The sequence below is a fragment of the Triturus cristatus genome, chromosome 6 (assembly GCF_964204655.1).
Source record: "Triturus cristatus chromosome 6, aTriCri1.1, whole genome shotgun sequence".
In the NCBI taxonomy this organism is placed as follows: domain Eukaryota; kingdom Metazoa; phylum Chordata; class Amphibia; order Caudata; family Salamandridae; genus Triturus; species Triturus cristatus.
The window spans coordinates 1161526884-1161542803 of record NC_140589.1 but is presented as its reverse complement, the minus strand read 5'-3'; positions in this window follow the sequence as shown (position 1 = coordinate 1161542803).

Genomic DNA, 15920 nt, shown 5'->3' with positions numbered 1-15920 from the left:
CATTTCGTATCCGACGGGTTTGTGGCATCGCGTCCCGCGTAACAACATGTACATATGAGGTCGCGCCAGCTGATACTTTGGTATGTGACGGGTACGCACTACCCAGCCGCGCGTTACGTCATGTTCGTATAGGGTCGTGCCTGCTGCGTGTTGCATATGTGACGAGTGCATGCTGCCACGCCCTGTGTTACGTCATAGACGTGCGATGTCGCGCCGCATACGCCATTTCCTCATTTTTTTTCTCAAAACTATATCTAAAAAACTTTAAAGTGTATATGAGAGCAAGCGATAATTAAAAATATTTTAAACAGTTATGTATTTCTAACTCTAATAAACTTATATTATAATAAATATATTTTCTCAAAATCACATTGGGTGCGGTCTCATTGCGCACTGGCTGCGCGATTGCCATGTAACCATAAAAAAAAGCATTTCATTAGTTCATAACATTTCCCATTTCAACAGTTCGAAAACGCCACCCATTTTAGTCAATATCTGTACTGTATTTCATGAGACACACCTCTTCTGCTTAGAGAGCTTTGTTTAAAACTTTTTGAAATATACACATATCTACACTACACACAACATGCAACCATCATTTCCATCAATATTCATGCTCTGTAAAGTAGCCTTCCACCTATGATACCCATACACCTAAAAGTTACATTACCGAAATTTTCTCCAATACCACAGGTAACATGGTTCAATACGCTGTCCACAACACAACGTAATATAGTACGGCCCAGAGACACTATTATGCATAGATAATGAACACACGGACACAGATAGATAGTGGAAGTGGATATGGCACGTACGCTCGACTCCTTTTTATTATCATGGTGACATATCCAGTGACGTCTGTGCTGGATGTGTGTGCGGTAAGTCTAAACTAACCTTCAGACAATGGTTGCTGCTAGCATCAACTACAACAGTAATCATTGGATCACACACAGAGATTCAATATTAAAAGAATCAATAATTTATGCTGCAGTAAGGTAGGGACAGTAGATGTGAATTAATACAGAAATAATTCCATCGTAAAAGAACAACAACTTGTGGTATACTGACACACAATCAATAGATCTGAATTAATACAAAAAAGATTATATCATAAACGCTCCATCAGTTCTAGTGCACTCACATAACCACATCAAAAGCATTCAGCATGCGCACAGCCACCGATAATGCATGCTATAGACAGGCCGTACTAGGAGCAATATCTGTTGCCATCAACACTGCATCATCTGCAATACCGACTCAATCTGAATTATGAACACTGCTGTCTGCAGTGTAGGCCATAGAGAGCGGTCACAAAGGACCCACAGACACGTAAAGTGACTTCACCTACCCAGTTTGTCGTCAGCGAAGCAACAAAAAAGAGTCTGCAAAGCCTCCAATTATACATATGCATGGTGCAGACAGTACACACTGGAGCAATGTGTAGGCCAGAGTGAGCGGTCACAAGGGCCCACAGCCAAATGGCATTCACTTGAGCTCTACAGTTTGCAATACACAAACTAAAAAAAAATGTGTGCAGAGCTTGCCACGATGCATATGAGTGGTGCAGACAGAGCGCACTGGAGCAATATCTTTTCCTACAGGACTGCATCATCTACAATACCGACTCAATGTCAAATGTGGACACAGAAGTCTACAGTGTAGGCCAGAGAGAGCGTTCAGCAAGGGCCCACAGCCACGTGGCATTGACTTGACCTCTACAGTTTGCAATACACGAAGCAAAAAAAGTGTACAGAGCCTACAATGATGCGTAATATTGCTGCAGACAGAACACACTGGAGCAATTTCTTTTCCTACAGAACTACCTAATCTACAATAGCGACTCCATCTGAATTCTGAACACTGCTGTCTGCAGTGTAGGCCAGAGAGAGAAGTCAGCAAGAACCCACAGCCACCTGGCATTCACTTGAGCTCTACGGTTTCAATACACAAAGAAAAAAAACGTGTGCAGATCCTGCAATGATGCATATCAGTGGTGCAGACAGAGCGCACTGGAGCAATGTCTTTTCCTACAGGACTGCATCATCTACAATACCGACTCAATGTCAAATGTGAACACAAATGTCTGCAGTATAGGCCAGAGAGAGCGTTCAGTAAGGGCCCACAGTCACGTAGCATTGATTTGAGCTCTACAGTTTGCAATACACAAAGCAAAGAAAACGTGTGCGAAGCCTGCAATGATGCGTATGAGTGGTGCAGACAGAGCACACTACAGCAATCTCTTCTCTTACAGGACTGCATCATCTACAATAGCAACTCCCTCTTTACAAAATAAAACAACATAAAGTACAGAGAATTCTACAATGAATAAATCAAAACAATTCGAATTGGGATTTCATCTCTCCACAGTCTACACTATTCACTGTTCCTTTGGACTTCCAAGATAAATTTGGTCATTTCACTAAACCTATAACTGATATGAAAAAACTTCTTGAAGTAAGTATACTAAACAATATTGTGTATGTTTCAATAGACATTCTAATTACTTAACTACTGGATTCTGTAACTAAACAATCACCACGCAATCTAAATTGTGAACCCTGTGAACTGCAGTCTACACCAAATCCAGTGATCATTCACAACTCACAGCCACATACCATTGGATTTGGAAGCACGGAGTTGGTTGCACCTGTTCAGAGGGGGTACACAAAAATCATCACAGACTTTAACTTACGACATCCTCAATCATAGAATCAAGACCCCATTTCACTGTTTGCACCTGCTGTACCACAGTATACTCCACCGACTACTGTCAACCAAGCCCAATAATCATGTGCGGTAGTTAGCTATGGAATCACAGACTGTGATGCACCTCAACACATGAACTTCTGAAAAAAGCAAGCAGCAGGTAATATTGGAAGTCATCCATTGTGGGATCAAGACACCGTTCCACAGTTGGGACCTAAAGTTGGATGAACCTGATCGAACAGAGTACCTTGGTTGCAGCTGGTAGAAGGGAATACCTCCATCTCCACTCTCAGATACAGTTCTAACATCATCCATTGTGGGATCAACACACCATTCCACTGTTGGGACCTAGAGCTGCTTGCACCCCATTGGAGGGGGTACACAGAAATCATCACAAACTGTAACTTCTAACATCCTCAATCACATAATTAACACCCCATTTCACTGTTTGGACCTGCTCTACCGCGGTGTATTCCAGCAACACCAGTAAACTAAGCCCAATAACCATGTGCAGCACTTAACTACAGAAGCACAGAATCTGATGCACCTCAACAGACGGAGTTGTGTGAAAAACCAGCAACAGGTAATATCGAACATCGTCCATTGTGTGATCAAGACATCATTCCACTGTTGGTGCCTAGAGTTGGTTGTACCTCATCAGAAGCTATACACAAAAATCATCACACACTTTAACTTCTGACATCCTCAATCATAGAATTAAGACCTTGTTTCACTGTTTGAACATGCTGTACCGCTGTGTACTCCAGCAACTGCAATAAACCATGCCTAATAATCATGTGCAAAAACCAAAGGAAATGATGGACGGAGTGTTGAACATTGCAAGCACTCACCCCCAGTCAACTGATCTGGGTTTAATCCATCACCGTTCTTTAGCCCACTCTGCCACCCCAGTTTAGACATGGCCATATGCAAATCAGTCTGACCCTGTGCCTCATGGGAACAGTCCAGCCCGAACTGCCAAGCCATGTCTTCCCTGGACCGGAAACAAGCTTCCTAGCACCGGTTTCTGGCATTTCAGCCGTCTTCAGCCAGGCTTGCTTGAATCCAGTGGCAAAGTGAGCAAGGGACTCACGTCTGAGCATACCCTGCCAACTTATGGCGAACAAAGCAAAAACCAAAGGAAATGATGGACGGAGTGTTGAACATTGCAAGCACTCACCCCCAGTCAACTGATCTGGGTTTAATCCATCACCGTTCTTTAGCCCACTCTCCCACCTCAGTTCAGACATGGCCATATGCAAATCAGTCTGACCCTGTGCCTCATGGGAACAGTCCAGCCCGAACTGCCAAGCCATGTCTTCCCTGGACCTTAAACAAGCTTCCTAGGACCGGTTTCTGGCATTTCAGCCGTCTTCAGCCAGGCTTCCTTGAATCCAGTGGCAAAGTGAGCAAGGGACTCACGTCTGAGCATACCCTGCCAACTTATGGCGAACAAAGCAAAAACCAAAGGAATAATCATGTGCAGCAGTTAACTACAGAAGCACAGAGTCTAATCCAGCTCAACGGAAGGAGTTCAGTAAAAATTAAGCAGAATGTAATATCGGACATCTTCCATTGTGGAATTAAGACAACATTCCACTGTTGCACCTAGAGTTGGTTCCACCCGGTCAAAGGGAGTACTTTCATCTCCACTCTCATATGCTGTTCTAACATAATCCATTATGGCATCATGACACCGTTCCACTGTTGGGACCCAAAGTTTGTTGCAGCTGGTCAAAGGGAGTACCTCCATCTCCACTCGCAGATGCAGTTCTAACATCGTCCATTGTGGGATCAAGATACCGTTCCACTGTTCGGACCTAGAGTTGGTTGCACCTGATCGGAGGGGGTACCTTCATCTCCACTCTCAGATGCAGTTCTAACATCGTCCATTGTGATATCAAGACACCGTTCCACTGTTCGGACCTGCTGTACTGTGGTGTACTCCACCGACTGCAGTCAGCCAACCCCTATAATCATATGCAGCAGTTAGCTATGGAAGCACATAGTCTGATGCATCTCAACGGAGGGAGTTCCCTGAAAACTCAGTAGCAGGTAATATCAGACATCGTCCATTCTGGGATCAAGACACCGTTCCACTGTTGGGACCCAGAGTTGATTGCACCTGATCGGAGGGGGTACACCGAAATCATCACAGACTTTAACTTCTGATATCCTCAATCATAGAATCAAGACCCCGTTTGACCTTTGGGCCCAACACAATCTGCTGCCTTTCCGAAAGTTACTAAAGACATGGCTGTTCCCATAACCTTCTGCTCCGCAATTGGCTGATCTCTCTGGTGCATCTTTTAGCGCTGGGACGCTCAAGGGCAGCCATGCGCTCTAGAAATCTCATTACAATTACAATTATAATTACAATTTTGTGCTCCGCCACCATTTTGTGTTGCCCTCACTCAGGCATCACGGCGAACATAGTCTTTTCTGCTTTTTCTGCAGCTTCGTGTCGAAATAAGCCTTCTGCCTCTATTTACAAAGCTGATGTTAGCACTGGCCGAGTCCACTAATCCCTGTCTGGTTTTCTTAATCCCTGTCTCAACTATCTGTTGGTTCGCACTATTCTCTTCTAACTTTATCTTATCGTCTGGTCTTCGCTGTCTTCTGCTCGTATTCTCTCGTTTCACAACTATCCTCCAAAGCACACAAACGTATCTCATCACCTGCGAGTCGACCACAGACCTGTTAATGAATTAGTTTGTGGGGAGGGGTGGCAAACACAGTTGGAGGAGAGGCTCTTCGAGTTACCCGATACTCTGATTTCAAACCTTTCCTATTGGTTCTGATCTGTTTTCCAACTTTTCTTATTGGTTCTTTCCATCTGCTTTAGGTGTGTTCTTGGTTAATGTATATTTCACATATGACCTATATAAGATTGTGCGCCACGGAGTGAAGTGGCAGTCTCCTGAGAACATACTGTGTGTACTTCTAGGACAACTGTACTAGCTGCAGCTAATAAAATATGATCTTTTACGCCGACGGAGTGTCCCCGTGTCTCTGTGTAGTTGAGCAGGAGAACCCAGGAAATTAAGGCGTACCCTGCGCCGCCGGATCCAAAAGGTTCTGGTTCTTCAACTGGCGCCCAACGTGGGGCGGCTTCAAAGGTAGTGGTTCTGCCTGAAGGTCGTGAGGAACACCGCAAGAAAATTCTGGAGGAATCGCGAGCCACATTAAGCGACCCCTGTATGTCGAAAGTGGTCCGAAGGTCTTTTGCAGCGCGGTTACTCCTTCCTGACGGCTACTGACGACTGCTGCCCTGACTGCCGCCCTGCCTTGGCCCTCTTTCGATGATGTATGGTAAGGCGAGACGATAGACGGGGCCTCTGTTGGCGTAAGAAGACATCCTTAGTTAAGTATTTGGTGGGTCGCGCCCACAATTTTGGTTCTTTGTTTTCCTCCGGTCCTTAGATTTGACTATTGCAATAGCCAAAGCCAAGGGTAGGTGCATTTGTGCTGCGTAAACTGAGTTTGCTCCCTTGATGTTTGTGAACAGTCCGGTGAAATCACGAGATGCCTGGTCTGACTAAGTTTGGAAGAATTTGTTGCTTTGGTTGTAATAGGGATTCCCGGCTTGAGGACTCTTGTCCGATTCCTTCGGTTGGAACTCCCACTTATGAGCTCTATTCTAAACATGGTGTTGGCCCCATCGCTTTTAACGAGGTATGGATCCGATACACGAAGAATGATGGTGTTTTAAAATGGCCAGAAAATGGTAGTTTTGAGTCTGATATTCTAGATAATTTAGAAGCAGTTTTATTCAAAAGAAAACACCCCGGCCGGCAATGTTTGACTCTTTCCGCCTTTGGCGTTAGGAAGCCAAACAGAAGAAAATTAGGCAAGAAAAATTAGATAAGAAAGCACAGGGTATGACCATTATACAGGCTGCTCAGCAGTTTAAAGATGATGAAGTTGATAATGCGATGGAAATTTCAGAGAGACAGCATCGTATGACAATAGATAAATGCTATCCGATGTTGCCAGTTTCCCCCTCTGATAAAAGAAAGGATTTAGAAGAGGATTCCTTGAAGTCTCACCTATTGAGATTGCCTCCGCCCTATGCACAAGGTACTAATGCACCCCAGTTGTTACAAGCTGTTCAGCCGCCAGTTGCACCTCCGCCTGCTCCGGCTCTTCCACATTTGCCTCCTCAAGTATTGCCGCCTCTGCCGGCTTTGCCTTCGACTCCTTTGCCTTCATCTTCTTTGCCTTCTGCCCCTCCGGTAATTACCGATTCCTTCTCCGTTAATTTGCCTAATACTTTGTCCCCTATTCTTATGTCCAATTCTCCGTCTATGCGTAAACGGCTTACAGAAACGGTCTCTGGTCTTTTATCACCTTTCTTTGAGGCATTAAATGTGTCTCCAGCATTTTCTCGAAGACAGTCTCGTAGTCAGTTCCCAGATTCCGAAGAACGGGAAATGTTGGACTCTCTTGCTCGTAAATGGATTGAAAAGGGTCCTCGGTATAGTACCTGATATTATGCCTACCTTCTCACAATGGAATGCGCCTACGCAGAGATATGTTTTCAATGTGATGTGCGATACTCTTATTAAAGGATGGGAGGATATGGACTTGGGTTCAGTTCCTCAGGGTTTGTTAGACATTCAGGCTGATGATTTTGATAAAGGTCTCATTGTGGGTTCTAAGGTTGAGGATGCTGTAAAAACACTTGTTTCCTTTAGGACCTTATTTTCTTCACAGACTTTTCTAGATTCCGATCCTTCATTTAGGTTGACACTGAAAAATTATCCAATGAGAGAGGTTCCTCCAGTATGGAGAGAAGCGGTTCCAGCAGCAGGTGGTAATCAAGCTATTCCTGCTCACTTCCAGCGAATATGGGTACATGTCCCCTGGAAAAGGTCTGAAGTTTTAGCCCTTAAACAGTCTTTACCGGATCCTCGTAAGAATCCTGCAGGTTATTATAAAGAATTGTCACAAACTGTTGAAGCCTGCATCATGAATTTAGCAGATATTGACATGTTGATGGGGAATGTAGTTCCGCAAGCATTATGGGCTAGAATTCGTAAAGAAAATCATGCCCAAGAATTAGGTGGAAATTGGGATGCTATCACCACCGCAGATAGAAACCAAGTGGGTGGTGCGAAACCTGATGCTTTGATTTCATAACTCCCTGGTAGGATTATTACATTAATGAAAACGATGATGCCTGCCTTGAGAGTTAACTGGGATAAACTAGCCGCGTGTAAGCAGAAGAAAGATGAGAGTGTCTCCGATTTCTTTACTCGTTTCGAGGAGACATTCATCGATCACAGTGGTCAGGACATGACTACGGAGGGTGGACAGCGATTATTTGTGGATAAGTTCTTATTTAATTTGCTTCCTGAGCTGTCACATAAATTGAAAGACTCCGAAAGTTCATGGGCTGTTTTTTCTTCAGCTCAGATATTGGCTACTGCTCAATATTATGAGAATAGAGATAAAGAACAAAGAGATAAGCAAGAGAAAAAGACTAAAGAATTAAAAACGAAGGTTCTCTTGCAACAGGCTTATCCACCTCGTTATGCTCAGCCTCAGTTTCAACAGCCTCCGCAGTTTCAGAGGGTGTATCAAAAGCCTGAGCCATATATTCCGCGACCTTTGTTAGGACCTAATCAATGTGCCTATTGTAGAGAGGAAGGTCACTTCAAGAATAGTTGTCCGGTTTTATTGCAGCGTAATGGCACACCATCTGCTTCACGAGGTCGTGCTGGCCTCTAGCCAGCAAACAGAGGTAGAGGTCGGGGTATGTTGACCCAAGAACAGCGTTCTCCTCCTCCTTCTAATTCCGTGAATTACTTTGATCAGCAAAACGTTCGGTCTACACAGTACTACAATCAGGATTGTTACATTGAAGACGGGAATGAAAGTCTTCAGGCTAACTAGGACAGCCATGGACAAAGTAAGGGAGTTGTGTCGATTCCAGTAGATCAAAATGGACCTTATGTTAAAGTCACTACAATGGGTGCTTCAGAGCCATTTCTTTTAGATACTGGTGCGATGAGAAGTTCTATCATCCATTCAAAACTCCCTGGGGCACCTTTATCTGGCTTAACAAATGTATCTGTAGGATTTTCTGGCGCCCCTGTTCGTAATCCGGTTTCTTGCCCTTTGCCCATTTCAATTGGCCCTTATGATTTGGAAGCTCCGTTTCTTTTGACGAATGGTTGCGGTGAGAATCTGTTGGGCTTGGACTTATTGAAAAGAATGCATGCTACGAAATATTGTTCTCCTTCTGGTGTACATCTTACTTTAGGTCAGAAATTAATTTCGCCAATGTATCTGTCCAAAGATCAGTTTCCACCTGAATTGCTTTCTCTTCCGGCAATGCTTTGGGCCACGGGTCCGAACGATGAGGGCTAACTCGAAATTCCACCTTATGTTGTTACTCTCAAGCCCAATGTTGAATTGCCTCGTATTCCACAGTATAGAATTTCCACTGAAGGTGAAAAAGCACTTTTGGAAATCATTCATGATTTGATTCAGAAGGGTGTGGTTGAAGAAACGAGAGGAAACATATGCAATAGTCCTATCCTTCCTGTTCTTAAACGCACTGATCCTTCTCAGCCTCCTGTATATCGTTTCGTAATTGATCTTCGGGAGGTAAACAAAATTGTTGTACCACAATTTCCTGTTGTCCCAGATATCACTGCTCTGTTGACAATGATACCTTCCACAGCGACTTGGTTCTCTGTTATCGATCTAAAGAATGCTTTCTTTAGTATTCCCATTGCAGAAGAGAGTAGAGATATTTTTGGCTTCTCTCTTGGAGGCCGAAGCTTCCGGTTCAAGCGCGCACCTCAGGGCTACTGTGAAAGTCCCTCTATTTACAGCCAAGCTTTAAAATGCCATCTTGATACTTTTCATTTGCCGTCTGGTGCTGCCCTTATCCAGTACATGGACGACTTGTTGATCGCTGCGGATTCAGAAGATATTTGCAAAACCGTGACTGTTGCATTGTTACGCCATTTGTTTAATCTGAATCATAAGGTTTCACCTTCCAAACTACAATATGATTGTCGAGAGGTTACCTATTTGGGTCATCTCCTATCAAAGGAGGGACGACGATTAACCCCAGAACGAATTCAGGCGATTGCACAAATGTCTGTCCCATCCACACAAAGGGAGGTCCGTGCCTTCCTGGGTATTACTTCCTATTGTAGACAGTGGATCCCTAATTTCTCTCTGTTGGCCAAACCTCTGTTGGCACTCACCTTGAAAGATACACCTCAGCCCCTTCCATGGACTGACGAATGTCAGAAGAGTTTCACTGACTTACGTACTGCGCTATGTTCTGCTCCTGTACTGGGTACTCCCGATTACAGTAAGCCATTCACATTATATGTTCATGAAAAAGAAGGTTGTGCGTTGTCAGTTTTAACGCAGCGTTTTGGAGACAAACAGCGACCATGTGCATATTTTTCAGCTACGTTAGATCCGGTAGATAAAGCATTGCCTAGCTGTCTTAAAGCAACAGCGGCAGCAGCAATTTCTATTCGACAGTCTGCTGGAGTAGTGTTAGATAACACACTTATTGTTATGGTGCCGCATGCAGTGGATACCTTACTAGACCGAACAAAAACACAGCATCTTACGAGTGCGCGTTTATCTGGATATGAGTTGACACTTTTGGCTGGTAATGTGCACATCAAACGATGTAACACTTTAAATCCAGCTACTTTTTTGCCTCTTCCAGTAGATAAAAACGATTAAAGACAACATGATTGTTTCCTCCGTACTGAGGAAGAGAAAAAAGGAAGAATTGACTTGAAAGATACGCCGCTAAAAAATCCAGATGGAATTCTATGGGTGGATGGTTCTTGCTTTAAGCTTCCTAATGGAGATACAGTCTCAGCTTATGCTGTTACTACTTTACATACAGTTGTGGAAACATCCCGTATCAGACACAATTCAGCTCAAGCAGCAGAACTGATAGCTTTAACAAGAGCATGTGTGTTGTCAAAAGGAAAGAGAGTGAATGTGTATACTGACAGTCAGTATGCCTTCGGTGTGGCGTTCAATTTTGGGCGTCTTTGGAAAGAGAGGGGATTTCTTACTTCACATGGCACTAAAATACAACATGGTCAGTTGGTGACTGATCTTCTTGAGTCGCTTTCTTTACCTGCCCAGATTGCAATTGTGAAGTGTAGTGCACACAAGAAGATTACAGATGATGTTGGTCGAGGAAATGCGTTTGCAGACGAAGTAGCGAAAAAGACAGCGAGAGATGCTACAAGTCGAATGTATGTTGCGGGTCCTGCGAACTGGGTTAGAGAGAGAGGAATGTATGAGGATACAGTGGAAAGTGGAAGGTCGATTCAGGAAGAGGCTACAGAGAAAGAATTAAGAAAGTGGAAAGAAAGTACAGGAATGTTAGATGAGATGGGATGTTAGGTGGAATTATCTGAGCACCAACGTTGGCTGTTACCAGACGCCTATGTACTTCCAGTAGTTACTATGGCGCATGGTCCAGCCCACTTAAGTGCGAAAGGTATATGCAAGCTTCTGGCTCCAGTGTGGCAAAATGAAGGAATCCCAAAGTGTGCAGACAATGTAGTGAAACATTGTATTGTTTGTTTGATGTACAATCCAGGAAAGGGAACCCCAACTCCAGCGGGTCATTTTGCTCCTCCGACATATCCATTTGAAGTGTTGCAGATCGACTACATTCATATGGAACGATGCAACAACCTCAAATATGTTCTAGTGGTAGTATGCGCTTTTTCTAGGTGGATTGAAGCATACCCTCTAAAAGACAATACAGCCTTATCCACAGCTAAAGTTCTATTAAAAGAATTCTTTCCCAGGTTTGGTTTGCCGCGCATTGTCTGGAGTGATAATGGAAGCGAATTTGTGGGCCAAGTCATGCAAAAAGTTTGGGCGGGACTTGGTATCAAGCAAAAGTTTCATGCGGCAAACCATCCACAATCAGCGGGTTTAGTGGAATGCTACAATGGAACCTTAAAGTTAAAGCTAGCTAAAGTGCAAGCTAGTACAGGACTTAATTGGTCCGATGCTTTACCATTAGCTCTTCTATCCACCAGAACTGCTGTACACTCTCGTTTGGGACTTAGCCCTTACGAAGTGGTGTTTGGACGCCCAGCTAATATATGGGGAGTCCCTCGCCCCAAGAAATACTTAGACCTGCCATATCCAATGTTGATCGATTACTTGCATGAACTTACAACTAAATTGCGTGTTCTCCATCAACAGTTTCAGAGTGCTTTACCAGAGGCCTCCACAGACCCAGGTCATTTCATCCGACCAGGTGACTGGGTCTGTACAAAGAATTTCCAAAGAATGAAAAATTTGGAGCCCAGGTGGAAGGAGCCTCGGTTGGTTCTCCTCACTACGAGAACAGCAGTAAAGGTCGAAGGAAAGAAAATTTGGATTCACGGCGTGCATTGTAAGAAAGTGCCTTTGCCCCTACCCTTTGATCAATGGATGCGTAAAGGCATTAGTGATTCTGAGAGCGAGAAGGTTCCACGATTTGTACCTTTCAGTGATGCACGCCTGAACGGAACATTGTCTGAGAAAGAGGACAACGATATTCTTCAAGAAGCTGTACTGCCACATCGTTGCCTAAATACGACAAATCCGAGAACATTATTCCAAGACCAAACTGTACCTGACAAAGAACACTATAACCTAAGACCTAGACTGAAGAACACTTAAGTTTTTCTCTCACCTATGTAGTATTCTATCCCGGTTGCATGGTCACGGTAGGAGTCTTAGTTGTGACCTGAGTAGTGGCAATAGGCCTGCAGACTTGCAGTGTCATAGGACGGCAGATAATCATATTTAAGTGATTGAGGAAGATTGCCGTGAGCATCCATTAGAAAGATGGAAACTACATTAGGGAAAAGAGAGAGAAAGGATAAAATGAAGAAAGAATTATGTAAACAAATGTACAATCGTTTTAGTATAACCTTGTGTATCATTATATTATTGTGTATTCTTTTGGCGTGTATAAGTTGGATTATTTCCTCTCTGCAGCGAAAAGTTGTCTCTCCTTCTATCTCTTTGTCTTCTTCTACTATCTCTCCACATCTATTTCATACCCTTCCTCAACATGAATTCATTAGAAGAACCGAGTATTACAACAATTCATTTGTCCAGTTATTACATCAACACCAATTAGTGATCAATACAACTGACTGTTGGGTGTGTGGACTTATGCCACATACCACAGAGAAAAGAATGCAGTATTTAGTTCTTCCTTTTTCTTATGAGGGTTCAGCTTGGGCTTATTTTGTTATCTTCTCCAATGCCTACCAAACCAAATTCAGACGACCCGTTAGTTCATATATTGGTGGTCCGGATTTCAGTCATAGTTCACTAATAAAGGGAATGGTAGCTATGGCTAAAATCATGGAGAATAGTAAGATTCCCGTTGACGAAAGAAAAGCGTACACCAACTGGAACGTCACCCATTATGTCACTAGCCTTAGTTATAAAGTTAAACAAGGAAGTTCACCACCAATTTGGACTATTCCTCATCAGGGAAATTTCTGTCTACAAATTAATAATCCTTCTACTGATACCATACAAAGAAACAACTGTACCCACACATATGTCTACTCCTCTCAGAACTCGCCTCCTCTAGTACCATCCCAAGGCACATATTTTATCTGCCACGATAGGGCTTACACGTGGTTGCCAACTGGTTTTTCTGGTACCTGTTATATAGCTTTCCTTCTTCCCCCTACATACACCGCTTCTGCAAATCATCATCGTAACAGATATGGCAGAGGGATTATTGACTCAAAAGACACAGCAGGACAAGAGGGAGGAGATTTCCTCAAAGGAATTCTTCCTTTTTGGGGTCCGATGGCCAACAGCAGAAATATAAGGCAACTGGTTTGTGTCGTAGAAACCACTATAGACATCACTGTAGGAGCCTTAAGTAATATCACGGCAGAACTACAGGCAGATCGTCTCATGACGTTACAAAACCGAGTTGCCTTAGACTTTGTTCTTGCGGATCGTGGTGGAGTGTGCAAATTGATCGGGTCAAGTTGCTGTATTTTCATACCTGATGACACTCCGACAGTATACCAAGCTATCTCTAAGTTACATATAATCTCTGAGTCGATTCACCAAGACGAAGGAGATTGGTCATTATTGGAGTGGTTTTGGGGACTACTGTCCAAATGGGGTTGGAAGGTATTGACATTCCTTGGAGCAGTTTTGACCATCATTTTCTCTTTTTGCCTTTTTATGCACTGTGGTCCCGCCGTCTGCGACCTGTGTGCTACTATGTGCATCCCTAAACCCAAACCACAAGTAACAGAGAATATTAGACTGATTTTACAGCAACAGCTTGATGACCTTATGGCCATCGACATTGACTCAGACTAACGTGAGTCTATGAATCTTGCCTGAGTTCTGGCAAAAGGAGGGTCTGAGGATATTCGATTTTCGATCGTAATCGAATTGACCCACCATTTTGTGCTCCGCCGCCATTTTGTGTTGCCCTCACTCAGGCATCAAGGCGAACGTAGTCTTTTCTGCTTTTTCTGCAGCTTCGTGTCGAAATAAGCCTTCTGCCTCTATTTACAAAGCTGATGTTAGCACTGGCCGAGTACACTAATCCCTGTCTGGTTTTCTTAATCCCTGTCTCAACTATCTGTTGGTTCGCACTATTCTCTTCTAACTTTATCTTATCGTCTGGCCTTCGCTGTCTTCTGCTCGAATTCTCTCGTTTTACAACTGTCCTCCAAAGAGCACACAAACGTATCTCGTCACCTGCGAGTCGACCACAGACCTGTTAATGAATTAGTTTGTGGGGAGGGGTGGCAAACACAGTTGGAGGAGAGGCTCTTCGAGTTACCCGATACTCTGTTTTCAAACCTTTCCTATTGGTTCTGATCTGTTTTCCAACTTTTCTTATTGGTTCTTTCTATCTGCTTTAGGTGTGTTCTTGGTTAATGTATATTTCACATATGACCTATATAAGATTGTGCACCACGGAGTGAAGTGGCAGTCTCCTGAGAACATACCGTGTGTACTTCTAGGACAACTGTACTAGCTGCAGCTAATAAAATCTGATCTTTTACACCGACGGAGTGTTCCCGTGTCTCTGTGTAGCTGAGCAGGAGAACCCAGGAGATTAAGGCGTACCCTGCGCCGCCGGACCCAAAAGGTTCTGGTTCTTGAGGGCCTGCGCGATTCCCTTGCGGGAGAAAACGGCAAGGCGCGATAATTGCTATCATATGGCGCCAGCTGCTCGCTCCCGCAAGTGAATCTCCAGACGTGCAGGCGTTGCCATTGGAAGCAATGCAACGCGTGCACGTTTTTGCAGGGAAATCTGTGCCGATGACTAAAGGTCTCTCCTAATCAGCGCATGTGCGCTGCATAGGCAAAACCTAAAAATGCAGATGCTTCTAGGATTTCTTTGCTGTTACAGGGAAACTGCTCAGGCCCAGATCAAAGCCCACCTCCAGGTTGGCCACAAGATCCCATTCAGACCTATTGACAAGGATCCAGGCATAAACAGAATGGTGAAGAAGGGCCCTTCAAGGTCTAATGCTAGGGGCTACATTGTTTGTGAAATTCAATGATTTATTATTTTATTTATTTGATCACTTGGTATCACATGCAAATCACTCCCGAAGGAGCTTCTCGGCGCTGCGCTGCACAAGAAAAGAAAAGAAAAATCTAAAAAAGTCTTAATCTCCTTCTTGAAGGGTGTGAAGGCAGGGCAGGAGTGAAGGCCAAAAGGAAGTTTGTTCTAATGGTAGGTATGACAGGAGATTACAGATGCTTCCAGAACTTGTTCACTTAAATTCATGTGCTCTTGGTGATTGTTAATGAAAGCACTAGATCTTCACAATTGCTGGTCGGGGTTGGATGTTCCCATGCTGGAGGTACCCATAGACCCCAGGTAGGAGGGAAAAGATAGTTCATGGAACAAGGGTTTCAAATAGCGATACTTCTTCAACAGCTCAAAGGATTTATATATGCAATTTCAATTGGTAGGTTCACCAAAGCTACACCTGGCTACATCTCTGACAACCATAGGTAAGTGTGTGAGTTTGGGGTAATTGACAAGATCTTGTGCACGCAACTAAGGCCCACAGAGGGGATAAGGGGAAAAAGGAACTCACCACACAACGCTGCAGGAGACAACACCAAGCAGTGTAATGCAGCTCACAGAGGTCAACAGGCAGCTGGACTAATGCATTCCTCGCAGGGGCATG